This window comes from Ranitomeya imitator, chromosome 9 (genome assembly GCF_032444005.1).
Source record: "Ranitomeya imitator isolate aRanImi1 chromosome 9, aRanImi1.pri, whole genome shotgun sequence".
NCBI lineage: Eukaryota > Metazoa > Chordata > Amphibia > Anura > Dendrobatidae > Ranitomeya > Ranitomeya imitator.
In genome coordinates, this window is record NC_091290.1 from 128,003,880 (window position 1) to 128,024,710 (window position 20,831).

At 42.3% G+C, this 20,831-nt stretch overlaps 1 protein-coding gene across 1 annotated transcript in view; it reads right to left on the reverse strand.

The window, feature by feature from the left end:
* The window catches only part of CDH8 (cadherin 8), a 525,615-nt gene extending 516,354 nt beyond the window's left edge, over positions 1–9,261 (reverse strand). The window contains exon 1 of the mRNA XM_069738885.1: positions 8,838–9,261. The gene's annotated coding sequence lies outside the window, so the exon portion shown is untranslated. The remainder of the gene's footprint in view (positions 1–8,837) is intronic.
* Between the last annotated feature and the right edge of the window lie 11,570 nt (positions 9,262–20,831).

Here is a 20,831-nt window from a genome sequence, read left to right on the forward strand (position 1 = left end):
TGGAAAAATTATAGCTCTCAAAATGTGGTAACGCAAAAAATATTTTTTGCAATAAAAAGCGTCTTTCAGTGTGTGACGGCTGCCAATCATAAAAATCCGCTAAAAAACCCGCTATAAAAGTAAATCAAACCCCCCTTCATCACCCCCTTAGTTAGGGAAAAATAAAAAAATGTATTTATTTCCATTTTCCCATTAGGGCTAGGGTTAGGGCTAGGGTTAGGGCTAGGGTTAGGGCTAGTGTTAGGGTTAGGGCTAGGGTTAGGGCTAGGGTTAGGGCTAGGGCTAGGGTTAGGGCTAGGGTTAGGGCTAGGGTTAGGGTTAGGGCTAGGGTTAGGGTTAGGGTTAGGGCTAGGGTTAGGGCTAGGGTTAGGGTTAGGGCTAGGGTTAGGGCTAGGGTTAGGGCTAGGGTTAGGGCTAGGGCTAGGGCTAGGGCTAGGGTTAGGGTTGGGGCTAGGGTTAGGGCTAGGGTTAGGGCTAGGGTTAGGGCTACAGTTAGGGTTGGGGCTAAAGTTACAGTTAGGGTTTAGATTACATTTACAGTTGGGAATAGGGTTGGGATTAGGGTTAGGGGTGTGTCAGGGTTAGAGGTGTGGTTAGGGTTACCGTTGGAATTAGGGTTAGGGGAGTGTTTGGATTAGGGTTTCAGTTATAATTGGGGGGTTTCCACTGTTTAGGCACATCAGGGGCTCTCCAAAAGCGACATGGCGTCCGATCTCAATTCCAGCCAATTCTGCGTTGAAAAAGTAAAACAGTGCTTCTTTCCTTCCGAGCTCACCCGTGTGCCCAAACAGGGGTTTACCCCAACATATGGGGTATCAGCGTACTCAGGACAAATAGGACAACAACTGTTGGGGTCCAATTTCTCCTGTTACCCTTGGGAAAATACAAAACTGGGGGCTAAAAAATAATTTTTGTGGGAAAAAAAAGATTTTTTATTTTTACGGCTCTGCGTTATAAACTGTAGTGAAACACTTGGGGTTCAAAGTTCTCACAACACATCTAGATAAGTTCCCGGGGGGGTCTAGTTTCCAATATGGGGTCACTTGTGGGGGGTTTCTACTGTTTAGGTACATTAGGGGCTCTGCAAACGCAATGTGACGCCTGCAGACCATTCCATCTAAGTCTGCATTCAAATGGCACTCCTTCCCTTCCGAGCCCTCCCATGCGCCCAAACAGTGGTTTCCCCCCACATATGGGGTATCAGCGCACTCAGGACAAATTGGACAACACATTTTTGGGTCCAATTTCTCCTGTTACCCTCGGGAAAATACAAAACTGGGGGCTAAAAAATAATTTTTGTGGGAAAAAAATTTTGTTTTATTTTTACGGCTCTCCATTATAAACCTCTGTGAAGCCCTTGGTGGGTCAAAGCGCTCACCACACATCTAGATAAGTTCCTTAGGGGGTCTACTTTCCAAAATGGTGTCACTTGTGGGGGGTTTCTACTGTTTAGGTACATTAGGGGCTCTGCAAACGCAATGTGACGCCTGCAGACCATTCCATCTAAGTCTGCATTCAAATGGCACTCCTTCCCTTCCGAGCCCTCCCATGCGCCCAAACAGTGGTTTCCCCCCACATATGGGGTATCAGCGCACTCAGGACAAATTGGACAACACATTTTTGGGTCCAATTTCTCCTGTTACCCTCGGGAAAATACAAAACTGGGGGCTAAAAAATAATTTTTGTGGGAAAAAATTTTTGTTTTATTTTTACGGCTCTCCATTATAAACCTCTGTGAAGCCCTTGGTGGGTCAAAGCGCTCACCACACATCTAGATAAGTTCCTTAGGGGGTCTACTTTCCAAAATGGTGTCACTTGTGAGTGGTTTCTACTATTTAGGTACATTAGGGGCTCTGCAAACGCAACATGGCGTCTCATCTCAATTCCTGTCAATTTTGCATTGAAAAGTCAAACGGCGCTCCTTCCTTTCCGAGCTCTCCCATCCGCCCAAACAGTGGTTTACCCCCACATATGGGGTATCAGCGCACTCAGGACAAATTGTACAACAACTATTGGGGTCCAATTTCTTCTCTTACCCTTGGAAAAATAAAAAATTGGGGGCGAAAAGATAATTTTTGTGAAAAAATATGATTTTTTTATTTTTACGGTTCTGCATTATAAACTTCTGTGAAGCACTGGGTGGGTCAAAGTGCTCACCACACCTCTAGATAAGTTCCTTAGGGGGTCTACTTTCCAAAATGGTGTCACTTGTGGGGGGTTTCAATGTTTAGGCACATCAGTGGCTTTCCAAACGCAACATGGCATCCCATCTCAATTCCTGTCAATTTTGCATTGAAAAGTCAAATGGCGCTCCTTCCCTTCCGAGCTCTCCCATCCGCCCAAACAGTGGTTTACCCCCACATATGGGATATCAGCTTACTCAGGACAAATTGTACAACAACTATTGGGGTCCAATTTCTTCTCTTACCCTTGGAAAAATAAAAAATTGGGGGCGAAAAGATAATTTGTGTGAAAAAATATGATTTTTTATTTTTACGGTTCTACATTATAAACTTCTGTGAAGCACTTGGTGGGTGAAAGAGCTCACCACACCTCTATATAAGTTCCTTAGGGGGTCTACTTTCCAAAATGGTGTCACTTGTGGGGGGTTTCAATGTTTAGGCACATCAGGGGCTCTCCAAACGAAACATGGTGTCCCATCTCAATTCCTGTCAATTTTGCATTGAAAAGTCAAATGGCGCTCCTTCGCTTCCGAGCTGTGCCATGCGCCCAAACAGTGGTTTACCCCCACATGTGGGGTATTGGCGTACTCAGGACAAATTGTACAACAATGATTGCGGTCCATTTTCTCCTGTTACCCTTGGTAAAATAAAACAAATTGGAGCTGAATTAAATTTTTTGTGAAAAAAAGTTAAATGTTCATTTTTATTTAAACATTCAAAAAATTCCTGTGAAGCACCAGAAGGGTTAATAAACTTCTTGAATGTGGTTTTAAGCACCTTGAGGGGTGTAGTTTTTAGAATGGTGTCACACTTGGGTATTTTCTATCATATAGACCCCTCAAAATGACTTCAAATGAGATGTGGTCCCTAAAAAAAAATGGTGTTGTAGAAATGAGAAATTGCTGGTCAACTTTTCACCCTTATAACTCCCTAACAAAAAAAAATTTTGGTTCCAAAATTGTGCTGATGTAAAGTAGACATGTGGGAAATGTTACTTATTAAGTATTTTGTGTGACATATATCTGTGATTTAATTGCATAAAAATTCAAAGTTGGAAAATTGCGAAATTTTCATAATTTTCGCCAAATTTCCGTTTTTTTCACAAATAAACGCAGGTACTATCAAAGAATTTTTACCATTGTCATGAAGTACAATATGTCACGAGAAAACAATGTCAGATTCACTGGGATCCGTTGAAGCGTTCCAGAGTTATAACCTCATAAAGGGACAGTGGTCAGAATTGTAAAAATTGGCCCGGTCATTAACGTGCAAACCACCCTTGGGGGTAAAGGGGTTAATCAGAACCCAAATTATACGCAAACCAGTTTATAGGTAGTATTAAAAAAATATCCTCATGATGTCTTAACCCTGCTGTTCTGTTCGGTCTGGGGAGACCTATTTTGAACTTTGGTATTTTTTGGGGTGTTCAAGATGCGGTTCTGAAACTTGTGGTTGATTGACTTAAATGAGGATGGGTCGGTCGGCCACGGGTTTCAGAGCCGCATCTTGAATATTTTAAAGAATATTGAAGTTCAAAGTCGGTCATTTTTGACCAACAGAACAGCAGGGTTAAAGGAGACTTTAAAATATCATGCTAATTGAAGAATACGTATATAAAAGAATAAAAAATTAGACAAGTTTTCTATGTACTGTACACTTGTGCCTTGTATCAACATATCAGAATCATTCATCGAATTCTACACAAGGCACATGGTTTACTATCTGATTTTTAATTTTCTGGTGAATGTACGCTACAGAAATCACATCGTTGTCCAGAAACCCTGTCTAATAAGTATTTATAGACTCTCAGCTCTTGAGACTGAGAAGACCAAACTCAATGGGGTTTATTATTACCGACTGCTTCAAAGGTTCAATGATTAGTTATCTACGTCCATCTTCGTAGACAGTAACAGATAGAACAAACCAACTGCTACTCTGAAAAATATTGAATCTCCTATTTATCATTGAACGCCCTTATGGCATGTTGAACCTTGTCCATGTTGGACTTCGCAACAATTTGGAAAACCTGCTGAAGGGCACAGCACTGTCTCACAACCACCATCTATTACACGCTGCTTTTGTTATGTCTGCAAAATTAACCATTTTATCTTGAGCCTACATCAGTTGGTCAGACCACAGCATTTCGACCTCTGGTCCATCCAAGCCCAACCATAATAACGAACTCTAAGTGGGTGAAGACCTATCTGACAGTCGAATTAGGGATTTAGCATTATAGATAGTTTTCATTTTATTGCTTTTCTTTTAGCACAGGAAATGTATTTGTTCTAGATAAGCATTTAATCTGTATTGTCATCCATGATTTATATATAATATTTTCTCCCGGAATACAGAAAAACTATAAGTAATTTCATTCACTATAACCAGGCTTAAAAGTTCAATCACATCAGCAGTGTAGTAAATATAATGAACAGATTTTTACATTTTTCACCACGCCGCTTAATAATAGTCTTTGTCATACTCAGAGCCAGCTGTTACAAAAATTGAACATACACATTCAAAGTCGTAGCCCCCTGCCTGCCTTTACAAACTTCAGATCGGAGGCTCTTTGTCAGAATAGTACTCAGAAACCCATTGAGCTTACTATTTTCTGTAGGCATTTAATTCCAAAAGAATTATACTTCAGCCTCTCTCTCTACAGGGTTTTATTTTTTCCCCAAAACTTTGAAAAAGTTCGGATGAAGATATAATTATGGCATTACAAGGTGTGGGGACAAAAATGGAGCCATGCAGTTGTTTTTTTGAGCTGTGGGGCTTACCGCCTGGACATTAGCTTACACATCAATTTTAATGCTATTTTTTTCGTGTTTGGAATATATTACATATCTGGGACTCAAAGAAAGTCATTATTAAGTATAATAAGGCCAAAGACTGCATTAAACTTCTTTAGAACCAGGAATGAACATAGTTTATGAACTTCATGAACTTAGTTTATTAATTTATTTTCCTTTATTATTTCTGGCCACTGTTTATTTTTCTGTTCTTAAATTTTTAGATTATTTTTCATTTCTATCCTTATGATTTTATTTATATTATTAATCATTTTTGGAAGTGGGGTGATGAATGAGTATAGTTTATGATGACCCTAATTAAAATGATACATCATAAATTTAAAAAAAAAACACTAAGACTTTCAAGCTTCAAAACTGGCACGAGGAGGAACATCTGGTTCAAGCTAGAAAAATAAGTTTTTTGTGTATAGTAAGTGTCCTGAAAAAACCTACTCTACAAGACCAAGAAGTTTATGCAAGACCAGGAAGCTTCTACAAGACCAAGAAGCTTCTTTGAGGCCAAGAAGCTTCTACAAGACCAAGAAGCTTCTGAAGACCAAAAAGCTTGTGAAAAGCTAAGAAGTTTCTAAAAACCAAGAAGCTTCTTTGAGACCAAGAAGCTTCTACTAGACCAAGAATCTTCTACAAGACCAGCAAGCTTCTAAAGACCAAGATATTTCTGCAAAACCAAGAAACTTCTAAAGACCAAGAAACTTCTTCGAGACCAAGAAGCTTCTACAAGACCTAGAAGCTTCTACATGATCAAGAAGCTTCTTCGACATCAAGAAGCTTCTACAAGACCAAGAAGCTTCTAAAGACCAACAAGCTTCTACAAAACCAACAAGCTTCTAAAGGTCAAGAAGCTTTTTCGAGACCAAGAAGCTTCTACAGGACCAAGAAGCTTCTACATGACCAAGAAGCTTCTTCAAGACAAAAAAAGCTTCTACAAGAACAAGAAGCTTCAAACTTCCTCCATTTACATTCAGGAAGCTTCTTTCGTGTTTTCATTAAAACATACAAAGACACTTTTAAACTTATTTGTAAGTAGGAATGAACACAGTTTATGAACATCAACTTTGTTTACATATTTATTTTCCATTATTACTTTTTGCCATTGTTTCTTTTTCTGTTCTTACATTTTTCTATTATTTTTCATTTCTATCCTCATGATATTAGTTATATAATTAATCATTTTGGGGGGGTTGGGAATGAATGGGAATAATAATGATTACTCTAATGACAATGACACAAAATACAAATATTTAAAAAAATGACATTTTGACATTCGAGATTCAAAAATAGTTTACGAGGATGACCATCAGGTTCAACGTTCAAGCTGGAGAAATGAGTTTGCATCCAGAAAAAGACCTAATCTACATGACCAAGAAGTGTCAAGCCTCCATCAATTTCATCCAGGAACTTTCTTGTGTTTTCATTAAAACATGCAAAAACTTCTTTGGAGTCCTTAAAGGTACTTATTTCTTTGCAGAACAGCGGCGGAGAATCGATAATTACGTGGCAGATGACAGACAGTAAATGCTTTTCTGTTTTGTTTTTTTTCCGCAGGCATGACTCAAAGCAAGTTCTCTGTGCTGCCACTCGAATCATACTTTGAAAATTGAAGGTAATGGAAAGTAAAGCTTGTATTTCTTTATTTATTCTCACCGACACTGGCAAATGCTGGTTATGTAATTTACAGCATTGCAAAGAGAATGCATTGGATTGATCGCCTTCTAACCTGACCTGTAATACCCGTGCGTACATCTCTGTGTGTCTGTTTTCTACTGTGTTTACACTCATTAATCCTTATTGAATCCCTACTGCTAACATATGACAGCCCAGATTAGGTTTTGCTCGGACCTTGGCCAAAAGTGAAGTCAACGCAAAAAAAGCCATACTCCATGATAGGTGCCTGATGAGTCCCTTTACTGCCTGATGAGTCCCCTTGCTGCATGAAATTTTATTTCATCTACTGTAAAAAAAAAAAAAAAAGAACATATCGGCACGGTGAAATCATTCAGCACACGTGGGATCATAAAATATTTACACTTTTAAAAGCAAATCAGCGTTTCTTTCCGATTTGCCCAGTCCTTCATCTCCAGCCTGCTCGTTTTGAGCATGTATTTGAAACGCAGCAGCACATCCAAAATGAAAATTGATTGGAGAAGTCTACGTATGAAGAAGTCCCCCAAAGATCCCATATTTGAGATTCAGTACGTGTGGTACCAAGTCAACAATAATTAAGGATATAGACTTCCTGTAGTATCATTAGATTAGACATCTTCGAAGTGTGATGTACATTTTTGTTCGAGGATGCGATTTTGAAAGTTGATTTTTTTTTTAAGGGATTCTAAAATCAAAACCAAAAAGTCAATTTTTGGGTAAAAGGTTGGATTATTGGAAATGACTCGTTACTGGCTTTCGAGAATGATTGACTCGTTACTGGCTTTTGAGAACGGATTACGCAGGACGTTGGATATGTTCTACAAACCGATTGGCCCCTAATAAAAGTCCACCTATTGTACAAAGTCAACTTTGATTCATTTCCTCTTCCACGAAGATCAACTTGTGCATGAGGATATCGATTTCCTTGACAATAATATGTCTGTAACTCCTGCTAAAGACTGCACACAGACACATTACAGAAGCATCTCTCAGCATCACCCAGCCCCAAAAGCTTTACACTAAAATGAATTTGCAATGATTTCTTTCTTTTTTTGGCCTCATCTATAATCATTCTAGATCCATAAACACAATTTACAAAAAAAAAAGACCTGTTGAAACTGAAGCACCGAGAACCCATTCATGTGTTAACCTGACATTTTATTTGGCTCTTATGATACCGTGTTGTATTATTAATGTTTTGGCTGTTGCCCTTTTTTGTCTGGGTTCCCATAATTAAATCATGGGTTCGGAGACAGTTTGTGCATTCCCGTCTTCGCGTGCTGCCGCAGGAGCTCACGTGTAACCCCTTTGCCGCCACTGCGTTCTGATACAACAAAGGGTGTGGAGGCACCTTCGCCCTCCAATCTCCTACCTGCCTTCGCAGGTCCGACCGGAGGACAGATGGTTCTGATTTATTGCACCATTTTCCAAGATGTGAGATACCGTACAGCAAGAACACCTCCAAGGGACGGAGATCTCGAGCCAAGCGAGAACACCTCCAAGGGATGGAGATCTCAAGGCATTTAAATGCCACGTCTAGCCAACAAAACGCTCTACAATTTAATTATGCTGCTAACCTGCTGGAGGATTCTAGGAGTAAGTTTCGAATTGGTGTCTAAAGGGGGGGGGGGGACTAAAATAAAGAACTCTTAAAAAATCTGATAGGATCATCTAAATCTTCTCATTCTCTTTTTCTCATCCCCAGGTGTCATTCGATAGGAGTAAATCTTACAGGTCTCTTGCTGCAACTAGTCTCCCACCCAAGTCGTTGCCCTGAACCATCCTCCCCAAAAAGATGTTATTCTCAACCCCTGCTCTTCCAATGCACATCAATTTACATAAGAGGATGGTGAATGATATTTATTCTCATCACGGCAAGTGCAAAAGGATTTTCAGGGCAAGGACGCCTTACGGGTGTGTGGTCAAGAAATACGAAGGCTGATGGACTCTTTCATGGATGCAGATGATAACGAGACGATAGAGGGACACCTTCTGATAGAAGGAACCCAACTAACTCAACTGCAAGCCGGGAATGATGTGTTCATCACCACTTGCTGCAGGGAGGTAGACTATTCCCAGGCAGTTGCCATTTATCAATAAGAACTCTCTCGGTGTAAGGGGGTGGGGGTGAGATGGCGCGAGACCCTTACAAAGTAGACACCGTGGTGGCGTTAAGAAATGGAAAAAGGTGGCTACTTACTGTGCCAGTCATCGGGCAACATCTTCATCTGCAAGCTCCAAGATTAGGATGTGGTACCAAGCCGGATGGATTCTCCCCCCCTCCTGGTGGTGGAGGAGCAGCCCCCTTACTTACTGGGGGCTCCTGTGCCTTTTCATGCTGATGGAGAGATTGACACTCTCGAAGCTCAGTGTGTCCTGATGGAAGAAGGATGCAGTTTCCTCTTACCAGCTCGCTTCTCCTCTTCTTTTTTTTTTCTCTCTCTACACATCAGCAGTGTATCTCCAGACAGACAGAGAGCGAGAGCGAAAGCGAGAGAGTGGGGAAAAAAAAGAAAGAGAGAGAGAAAGAAAGAGAGGCAGGGATATTCCTAGTAAATCCTTGAATTTTATCAGTGAGCTGTTCCAATGTGCCTGGCTGCTGAGCAAAAAAACAGTGAAGGGTTGTGAGAAAGTGATCTCAGAGAGCCTCCCCTGACAGCTCTTATTGGGCTGCGAGTCTTGGAGGCTGGTCTGCTGCTTGGAAATTCATGGAGGCACGTTTTATTTATTTATTATTATTATTATTATTTCAACTTTTCTTCTCATTGTTGCTTCAATCACTATAACCCTTTCGCTGCCAATCCAGTGCAATCCTGAATTTCCACCTTGCATCTCTCTCTTTTTCTATCCGTCCGTCATAAATACGATATTTGCATGTTTTAAAAAAAATAAATAAATAAATAACTCTGCTGGCCCTTTAAGTTAACACATTTGCAACCGAAGTGATGTTTTTTTGGGGGGTCTGAATAATTAAAAAAAATATATATATATTTTAATAGTCCTATTTTGCAGATATAGCAGAGTCGACTTGGCTATGTAGTGTTGGACTGCAGGTAAAGCTTCTGTGTTCTTTGCACCCCCAATTCTTATTATATAGCATCAAATTAGGTACAAGACAAATCCAGCTCTACTACATTGACTGTATGATATCAAAATGGTTTAATGACAAACTCAGCCCTGCTACATTACACGGTTTTGATCCTGTGTAGTCAATGACATATCCGACTCTGCTACATTGACTATATAATATCAAAATAACTTCATGACCAATCCAGCTCTGCTACATCAACTATACGGTTAATGACAAACTCAGCTCTGCTACATGGACTGTACAGTATCAAAGTAATTACATGACAAACCCAGCTCTGCTACATTGACTGTATAGTATCAAATTAGTTTCACGACCAAACCAGCTCTGCTACATTGGCTAGACTAGATTAAAATATCTTAATGTCAAACTCAACTCTGCTACATTACCTACACAATATCAAAATAGGTTCATGACAATTACAGCTCTGCTACATTCACTATGCAGCATTAAAACTGTTACATGACAAATCCAGCTCTGCTACATTTACTGTATAATGTCAAGATAGATTAATGACAAACCCAGCTCTGTGTTGTCAGGCTACCTGGAATATGCAACGGTGATAATAACGTTTACTGCTCAGCTGCTGCAGAACCTCTTTGGGATATCAGAATGAAAGTCTCACATCGCAGTCTATTTGTTAACAGGAACTGAAATGTGATTAACCACTCTGGATTTCCCAAGAGGTTGTGCAGCAGCCAGCGGATTTGACAGAGCCCTGGTTGAGTGAATTGACCTTTTGCGAAAAGTGGAATCATCAAAAACCCATCAACCTGGGGGGCAACTGAACCCACTGAACCTCAGTCAATCTGTCACTGCTGGCAGAAATCAGGACTCTACAAGCAGAAAGCAAAAGCCAGAGGACCCCACCTCCCCTATAGGAGCTCTCAGGCCGAGGGGGAGGGAATGTAGTCCGTCTCTGGCACAGAAGGAGTTAAAGGCATAAATCAATGCGTGTCGCCAGGGAGCGGAGCCTCTAGATATTAATAGCATTATCAATCCATCCAGCTATAAATGTATTGACCTCCCTATAGAATACAAAGCCCAATTCTCACTGCGATTACCCGTTAACCCTTTATTGGACTAAGTCACGAGCAACATGGGGTTGATACCTGTAATCAAGATCAAGCCTTCCTTCATAACCATCACCTCCGACCCCTCCCCGCCTGCCAAGACTTATACCATCACCATGTATTCTGCTGCTTGGACCATTCAATAATAGTCATAAATCTCTAAACCTATATTAATATATTACACATCTTGTCTTATTTTTTTTATATTTTTTTATTTTATTTTGCAGGTATTCATGTACCTACTGTAGTTCTTATTTCCTATTATTATTATTATTATTATTTATTCTTCTATGCTATGTTATTATTATTATTGTGTTGAGATTTGTGTGGTTATTATTATTATTATTATTCATGCAGCTAGTTTGCATCAACAATTAATATTAATATTATGTTATATTATTATGATTATTATTACTATTTTGCTATTATTTTTTTAAATAATATAATTATTGTTTATAGTGTTTCTTAGAAATATATTTTTAGTATTATTCATTATTATTGTATAGCTATTATCATTATTATTAATATTATTATTATTCGTGTAGTCAATTAATATCACCATATATATATATATAAATAATAATAATGTATTGTTGTTTTTTTATTTTGTGTTATTATTTAGATTTATTTTTTTTATTATTATTTTATTATTATTAATATTAATATTATTATTCATGTTGCGAATTAATATCACCATATATAAATAATAATAATAATGATAATAATTATAATAATATATTGTTGTTTTTTTATTTTATGTTACTATTTATATTTATTATTATCATTATTATTAATAATAGTATTATTAATATTATTATTATTCTTGTAGCTAATATCACCATATATACATAATAATAATAATAATATTAATAATAATATTAATAATAATAACATAATAAAATAATAATATAATAATAATAATATAATTATTATTATTATTATTATTATTATAAAAATAATAATAATATATTGTTGTTTTTTATTTTGTGTTATTATTTGTATTTATTATTATTATATTTGTAGTATAATTATTATTATTTTTTTTTTTTTCTGTACAATGGTTATCTACTTTGTATGACTATATACATGTCCTACATTCCACTCTCATCTAGGTCCAGGATTCTCCTTGCCTCCCACCTTTTCCAAAATGATCTCTCATTTAACCCTCTCTAAACCCCAAACTTCATAATAACGACGGCGAAACACTTCTAATACAATCCACGCCGTAAGACGATTTCGAAGGATAAGCCGTAAAACCCGACACCGGTTTTATTTTAATGCATTTATCTACGTTCCACTAAAATTAGAAAATGAAAAGCCAGGAGAGTTATCCGGTTACTCGAAGAAGCTCCGCTCCCAAAAAAAAAAAATTAAAAAAAATGGCCGAAATATGGTTAATCTATTGATTTTATGCCTCCTCTCTTCTCTAGGTATTAACAGACACAGGGGAAATATCCTGTTGAGCTCTGAAACATGAGGAGGAGAGCGGCCAACGTACGAATCTGGCACATGACTGAATATGTTATCCACTTAAATGACCTTAGTCGGGCTGTGCCAGCGATGAGCGGCGCTGTGGCCACTAGGGGGCGCCACAAGACGCGCGCTCTCTCCATAGCAGCAGATCCAATGCCATCTGTCTCCGTGCAGAAGTACAGGATTCTGGTGACTGCTAGTTCTCGCAAACATGCCAAAGACAGCGGTGAGGGAACATCAGACGCTAAAAATGAGGCATAAATAAGTAATCGGCTGCATATGGACGGCATTAATCATCTCACACGGAGGATGAACTTGTCCGGTGCGTGCGTCTGCTGCCATTAAAGAAGTCGTGCTTGTGTAAAGTGGCGTTATTGTCATACGGAGGAGATCTCTGCATATCTGTAATGGTGATAATACATTCAGGAATACATTACGTATTGGCAGATACGCCACTTGCATAATTTTCCTACTTATTCTGTTCCGTCATGTATTATTCTATTCGGCAATTTATCGGTTAATTTGGCATTCACCTTCCAGTCTATTTTGGAATCAGGTAGAACAGGATGAACTTAGCAGGGTGTCTCCGTGCATAGTAATGTGGCTGGAAATGTAAAATAAAAAAAATAAAAATTCGACATTAACTCTTGTCTGTCCCCATAAACTTTGTTTCATTAGTTCAACCCCTGCCTGCTGTTAGCTCCGGGAAAGATTTGAAGTCTACTCAGATGCAGAGGTGTAATGATCATGGTCGCAGAGGGTACGACCACGACCGGGCCTGTGCTGGACTCCAAGTCAGTCACACTTCTGTGAAATCAACCTCTGCTGGCATCACTGCATGGCCTCCCATCCCCCACCTGCATTACACTCAAACTCACTTCTCTGGGCCTTGTGGTGACTTCTCTCTGCTGCCGGCTCCATGCTGTGTGCCTCATGTCTGCTGTTTGCTCTGTGCATGCTATGTCTGTGTGCATAAGGGGGCAGCGCCGGCAACTCCTGTTTCTTATAGAGACTGTGTGCACCTTGCTAAGGTGTCCCAGGCCAATCGCCATGAGGCTTCCTGTATTTAAGACTTCCCCACCCATTGGTGGGGGCCTGTGCAACTTACTCTGTCAATCATTTCTTAGCTGCTGAAGTGCTAGGCCATGTCTAGGCCATGAGGCGGAGCTACCGCCTCACCAACACCGGAGCTCCTGCAACCCTCAACCTACTGTCTCCTTCCCCATAATCCTGTAGAATGTAAGCCGGCAAGGGCAGGGTCCTCGCCCCTCTGTATCAGTCTGTCATTGTTAGTTTGTTTTCTGTATGTGATATTTGTAACTTGTTTGTAACCCCTTCTCATGTACAGCACCATGGAATCAATGGTGCTATATAAATAAATAATAATAATAATAATGTCTCTGTGACTCTTGGGGCATTGTACCCGGGTCTGTGTCCTGTGTAGCCACACAGAGGGGCTTCGTACCCTGGCTTGTGTCCATATCTCTGTGCCTTGTCTTGTTCCTGACTCTGTCTTAGTCTAGTCCTGTTACTGTGTTCGTTTATATCCCTGTCTTGATTTCCTTTCCATGCTGTGCGTTCTGTGTCTTGCTTTGCTCCGCTCTCTGCGACCTTGCTTTGCTCCTTGCTCTGCATTCTGTTACCTTGCTCTGCAATCTGTGGCATTGCTCTCGGCTCTGCACTCTGAGTCTTGCTCTGCACTCAGCTCTGCACTCTGTGGCTTAGCTCTACTCTCAATAACTTTGCTCTGCACTCTGAACTTGCTCTGCACTCTTGCCTGCGATTCTGCATTGGCTCAGCCTCCAGCTCTTGGCTCCACCCCCTGCGTTTCTGCTCTTGGCTCCGCCTCCAGCTCTTGGCTCCGCCTCCAGCTCTTGGCTCTGCCTCCAGCTCTTGGCTCCGCCTCCTGCATTTCTGCACTTGGCTCCAGCTCTTTGCTCCGCCCCCTGCGTTTCTGCTCTTTGCTCCGCTTCCTGCATTTCTGCACTTGGCTCCGCCTCCAGCTCTTGGCTCCGCCTCCTGCGTTTGGTATCTCTGTTACTGGCTCTAGCTCCTGTGCTTTCGCTCTGCATCTGCTTTTGCGGTCTTCCTCTACCTTTTCTTATGTCTTCCTCTCTGAACAGGTTCTTACCTGTTTTACAGACCGGTCCCTACCGGTTCTTCCAGTGTAACAGCCTTGTCCGCCTGTCCTGCCAGAGAGCCAGCCGTACCTGCCTGCCTACCAGAGATCCAGCCGTGCCCACCTGCCAGTGTCTCTGTTGTACCAGTCTGTCTGCCTGTGTCCCAGCCATGCCCGCCTGTCTGCCAGAGTGCCAGCCGTGCCTGCTTGCCTGTCTATGTTCCGTTCCCCGGTGGGATCAGCAGCCTCAGCCAGACACCACCCTGGAGTGGTACCTGGTAGCTTCCTATTGCACAAGTCTGACCTCACCATCAGAGGCTCCAGCGACCACCTAGGAAGCTACTTAGTTACGCCCTTTCCAGGGAAGTTTGGTCTGTGGTCCAGTGGGGCCACACCCCGCTCGCCCGCGCCAACCAGTCTGGGCGCGAGCATGACACAACCTGTCCGGTTACGAAGCAACACTGATTGTGAATCAATTTCTCCTGCTGTTGTGCAAATGGAACAGACGACAGGTGGAAATGAGCGGCCATTAGCAAGATAACCCCTATATAGGAGTGGTTCTGCAGAGGGTGATCCCAGACCATTTCTCTGTTCTCTGTTCTCATCCTTTCTGGCTGTTATTTTGGTCACGTTTGCATTTTGTCATTGCTCTCACCCCTAGATGTACAGTAGCAGGAGGCAATGTCTACAACCCACAGAAGTGGCTCAGGTAGTGCAGCTCATCCAGGATGGCACATCAATGTGTGCTGCGGAAAGAAGGGTAGCTGTGTTTGTCAGCACAGTGTTCAGAGCATGGGGAAGATACCAGGAGACAGGCCACTACACCAGTAGATGTGGAGGGGGTCATAGGAGGGCAACAACGCAGCAGCAGGACCACTGCCTCCTCATTTGTGCAAGGAGGAACAGTGCCAGAGTCCTGCAAAATGACCTCCAGCAGGCCATTAAAATCTATATCTCTGCTCAAACTGTCATAGACAGACTCCATGAGGGTGGAATGAGGGCCCTCATCGTCCAAAAGTAGGTGTTGTGTTTACAGCCCAACACCATGCAAGGTGATTGGCTTTAGCTAGAGAACACCACTATTGGGAGATTTGACACTAACATTTTAGGAACGCAAAAAAGGATAGAACAGACCAGGAATCAGAATGTGTATCACAAACTTTGGAACTCAACTTAAGCTACAATTTTGTTGGCAGTAAGGGAACTAAGGTTTTAAAACCCAAACCATCCTCTTCCCAATTATCATATATCAGTTCTAGTTTCCTTATCAGAAGCACATTTGGTCCAGGTAAAACTTTAACATTGGCTTACACTATAATTTTATAATTGGGTTTTATTGGAGGTGGGTTGAAGATTTGAGTGTGAGGTGTCGAGTTCCCACCTCTGCACAGGGGGAATCTCGAACCATCTTTGCTGCAGTCTCCCATTCTTCTCCAGCCGCAGTGGAGTCTGCTCACCAGAGACGTTGGTCCCAGCGTCTAGCTCCGGCTGGTACTGGACGACTGGTTACTACTGCCCTTCCAGGCTCTGTTCTTGTAGCCAGCAATGTTCAGCAGCGAGCCGGTCTTTCTGGGCCTAAGTCCTGCTTTTCTTATACTGAGCATGCCCAATGAGAGGTTGAGGGTCACATGCTCAGGTCCTGTTGTGGCTCCTATTGGTCCATCTGGAAGGTTTTGTACCACTTCCGCTATAAAAGGTTTGCATGGCCTCTCGGCCATGTGCTAGTGTACATTTGAAAACGTGTGTGTGTTGATGAGTGCAAGTCGCTCATTAATCATCCCCTCCCTTGTGTATGACTGCTCGCGTAAGGTGGATGTCTGCTATCTAGCACCCGGCTGAGCTATCAGCATTAAACACACGAAACAGCGTCTAATTGCTGTGACCGCCAGTGCGGCACCGTGCGCTATTAGAGCGCTTTCCTATCCCAAGTCTTGGTGGTTTGTGGCATCCGCCAGAGCATCACAGTGTGCACTCTTGTGCATTTAAGTTATATTTTCAGTTACTCTGACACCCCAGTTTCAGTGTAGAACGCAAGTGGTCTGAACGTACTCTAATCCTGTGTCTTGGGATAGAGTCCTGAGACTCCTTGATTGCGCTCTTGGTGCGGTACCGCGGCCCTGTTATGCAACAGGGTTTGCTTCCTTCACACAGAATGAAGTTAATCCATGTGTGTATCCACATTGTACCGCCATATAGTCCATCATTACTCAGCAGCAGGTTACATCTCTGCACGGTGGACCCCGGGCTGCGAACGCACCTTATACCATCTCTCTTATAATTTGGTGCGTTCCGCAGGCAAGAAAGGTAGCTGTGTCAGCACAGTGTCCAGAGCATGGGGCAGATACCAGGAGACAAATCAGTATACCAGGAGATGTGGATGAGTCCAAAGGAAGGAAACAACCCAGCAACAGGACCGCTACCTCCTCCTTTGTGCAAGAAGGAACAGGAAGAGCAGTGCCGCAGCTCTAAAAAATTACCTCTAGCGGTCAACTAACATCCATGTGTCTGCTCAAACTGTCATAAACAGACTCCATGAGGGTGGTATGAGGGCCCGACATCCACAAGTGAGTGTTGTGCTTACAGTCCAACACTGTGCAGAGCGACTGGCATTTGCCAGAGAACACTAAGATTAGTAGATTCAACATTGGCGCCCTGTGCTCTTCATGCAGGAGAGTAGGTTCACACTGAGCACATGTGACAGATGTGACAGAGTCTGGAGACACCGTGGAGAAGGTTCTGCTGCCAGCAATATCCTCCAGCATGACCGATTTGGCAGTGCGTCAGTAATGGTGTAGGGAGGCATTTCTTTGGAGGGCAGCACAGCCCTCCATGTGCTAGCCAGAGGTACCCCGACTGCCATTGGGTACCGAGATGAGATCCTCAGACCCCTTGTGAGACCATATGCTGGTTCGGTTGGCCCTGTGTTTCTTCTGATGCAGGACAATGCCAGACCTCATGTGACTGAAGTGTGCCAGCAGTCCCTGCATGATGATGTCATTAATGCTGTGCACTGGCCCTCCTGTTCCACAGACCTAAATCCAATAAAGCACATCTGGGACATCATGTCTCGTTGCATCCACTAATGCCACGTTGCACCACAGGAGTTAACTGATGCTTTAGCCCAGGTCTGGGAGGAAATCCCTCAGGAGAACATCTTCTTCCTCGTCAGGAGCGTGCCCAGGCTTTGCAGGGAGGTCATACAGGCACGTGGAGGCCACACACACTACTGAGCATCATTTCCTTGTCTTGAGACATTTCCACTGAAGTTGGATCAGCCTGTAATTTGATTTTCCACTTTGATTTTGAGCATCATTACAACTCCAGACCTCCATGGGATATTAGTTATGATTTACATTGATCATTTTTGTTTTATTGTTCTCAACGCATTCCACTATGTAATGAATAAAGATTTGTAACTGGAATATGGGATTGTAGTGTTCTCGTTATTTTTTTGAGCAGTTTATATTACATGAGTCATTGATCGATATTTTGGCCAAAACATGTAAACTCACGACCCACATCAAGGGTCCTCATACTTGTGAGTTTGTACACTAACATAAATAATGGCTAACATAAGCACAAAAATGTAAAAAAAAAATCAAAGAATAGAAACAGCTTTGCCAACTCCGAGTCAGATTACAAATGCACTGGCAGGATGGTTGTTTGGGTTAGTTGGGGCGTTTGTCTTGTGGAGTGCACTTATGTAGTGCTGGGCAGCCCACCTGATCTTATAGCATGGGAGTCATCAATAGGTTGTAAGCCAGACATGTATCTGTGTGACTGGCATCCTATTAAATCTTCATCTGAGTGCAATTTTAATACCATGCAATCACTCCCTCCATAAAGTGGTAGCTTTGTGAGTGGCTGTTTGCATCAGTATTTAGCTTTGTGAGTGGCTGTTTGCATCAGTATTTAGTACCCGTGCTGCCCCCACCTTTATCATGAAGATTCTGCCATGCTGAATGCAATTGTAAAAACCATCAAGATCCACTGCTGGCAGCTCCTATGTAATTACATACCGACAGGGCCGGACTGGGACTAAAATTCAGCCCTGGCATTTGAAGTTACACAGGCCCACTTGTCACATGGTGACTGTATAATATCTTTGTACACTTGTAGGCAGGGCCGGTTTTAGGCAAAGTGGGGCCCTAGGCAAAGTTTATAATGGGGCCCCAAATGCTAACATATTGCACATCACACAAAAGCATTTCTGTAGTATTTACATGCGCTGAGTTCAGGCCGCTAAATGAGTTTGATCGACAATACTGAAGTTGTTCATCACTTGTTTCCCGGCCTCTTTCCACCAGCTGAGGAATAATGATGGGACAGAACGATCACTAACAGATCACCATACAGTATCATGTTATCAGCAGCACATCTACAGTTTACGCCGGCGATGTGCTGCTGAGAACAATGATTTTTGTTCCACATCTGAATATGCAGCATTTTACTTGTTTAGTAAAATACAACCCATAGACCTCCATATATTATAATGTGCACCACAGTCCTCCATATAGTATAATACACTCCCTATAGTGATCCAACCCATAGACCTCCATATAGTATAATACACTCCCTATAGTGATCCATATATTAAAATACACTGCTCAGTCCTCCACATAGTATAATACACTCCTCATAGTCCTCCATATAGCATAATACTCTCCTCATAGTGCTCCATATAGCATAATACTCTCCTCATAGTGCTCCATATAGTATAATGCACCGCCATAGTCATCCATGTAGTACAATTCACTTCCCATAGTATAATGCACCCCATAGTTCTTCATATAGTATAACGTATTCCCCATAGTCCTCGATACAGTATAATGCTGCCCACATATAGTATAATGCAGCCACCCCACAAAGTATAATGTAACCCTCCATAGAATATAATGCAATCACTCCTCATAGAATATAAATATAATACAGCCCCCCATAGAATATAATGTAGCCCCGAATAGAATATAATGCAGCCCACCTCCCCATAGAACATTCAGCCCCATCAAAGGGTAAGATGCAATCATCCCTCATAAAATCTAATACAGCCCCCCATAGAATATAATACAGCTCACCTCCCCATAACATATAATGTAGCCCCCCATAGAATATAATGCAGCCCCCCATAGTATATAACACAGCCTCTCCCATAGAATATAATATATCCCCATAGTATATTACACAGCCTCCACCATAGAATATAATATACCCCCACAATAGTATATAACACAGCCACATAGTATATAACATGGCCTCCCCCATAGAATATAATATACCCACCATAGTATATAGCAAAGCCCGCATAATATATAGCACAACCCGCATAGTATATAGCACAACCTGCATAGTATATAGCACAGCCCGCGTAGTAGATAACACAGCCCACATAGTAGTATACAGCAAAGCTCACAGAGTAGAATACAGCCTACACAGTAGTATATAGCACAGCCCACACAGTAGTATACAGCACATCCCACATCGCGCACCTGCAGTGTCAGAGGCAGAGTGGGGAATGATGGGAGAGGGAGCGTCGTCAGACGCACTCTCCTCCATCATTGCATTGAACTGTACCGGTGTCATAGACGCCGGTATAGTTGAATGCGGCGGGGGAATCGGCGCTGGCGCCGCTGACAACGGCACAGTGTGCAGAGGCCCACTACTGGCAACGGCCCTTCTGGCATTTGCCAGAACTGCCCGATAGCCAGTCTGGCCCTGCCTACAGATGATATCGCAGATGTGGCACCATACTGGAGTCCATAAATTGAGATGTTTTGAGGTTTTTTTCCCATTTTTTCATCATTTGCATATCATTATGTAAGTATTCGGACAGAAATCCGAGAGTGGACCCTCTGGGTCGTGACTCTAGAGCCCCCGGGGTCGAGCGGACCAGATGGAATCACCCCCTATACAGGGAGTGTTAGGAGCAGGACCTCGGGGGAATGGAGACACAACAGCTAGAGCCAAAGGGACGACCCAAAATAAAGATGGAAACCACAGGCTATAGGGATGGCAGGAAATAATAGGAAAACAAGACTTAACTGAAAGAATGTCTGGAACACGGAACGGCAGGACTCAGCAGGAACACGGACCGGCAGGATACAACAGGAACACGGACTGGCGGGATACAGCAGGAACACGGACAGGCAGGATACAGCAGGAACACGGGCTGGCAGGACACAGCAGGAACACGGACTGGCAGGATACAGCAGGAACACGGACTGGCAGAATACAGCAGGAACACGGACAGGCAGGATACAGCAGGAACACGGACTTGCAGAATACAGCAGGAACACGGACTGGGAGGATACAGCAGGAACACGAACTGGCAGGATACAGAGACAAAGCAAGGACTGGGCTGAGAAAATACACTGGTACAGGGGAGCCTAGGGCATAGGGACACTGACGGCAGACAGTGCACCTACAAAGCAAAGGCGTCTTACC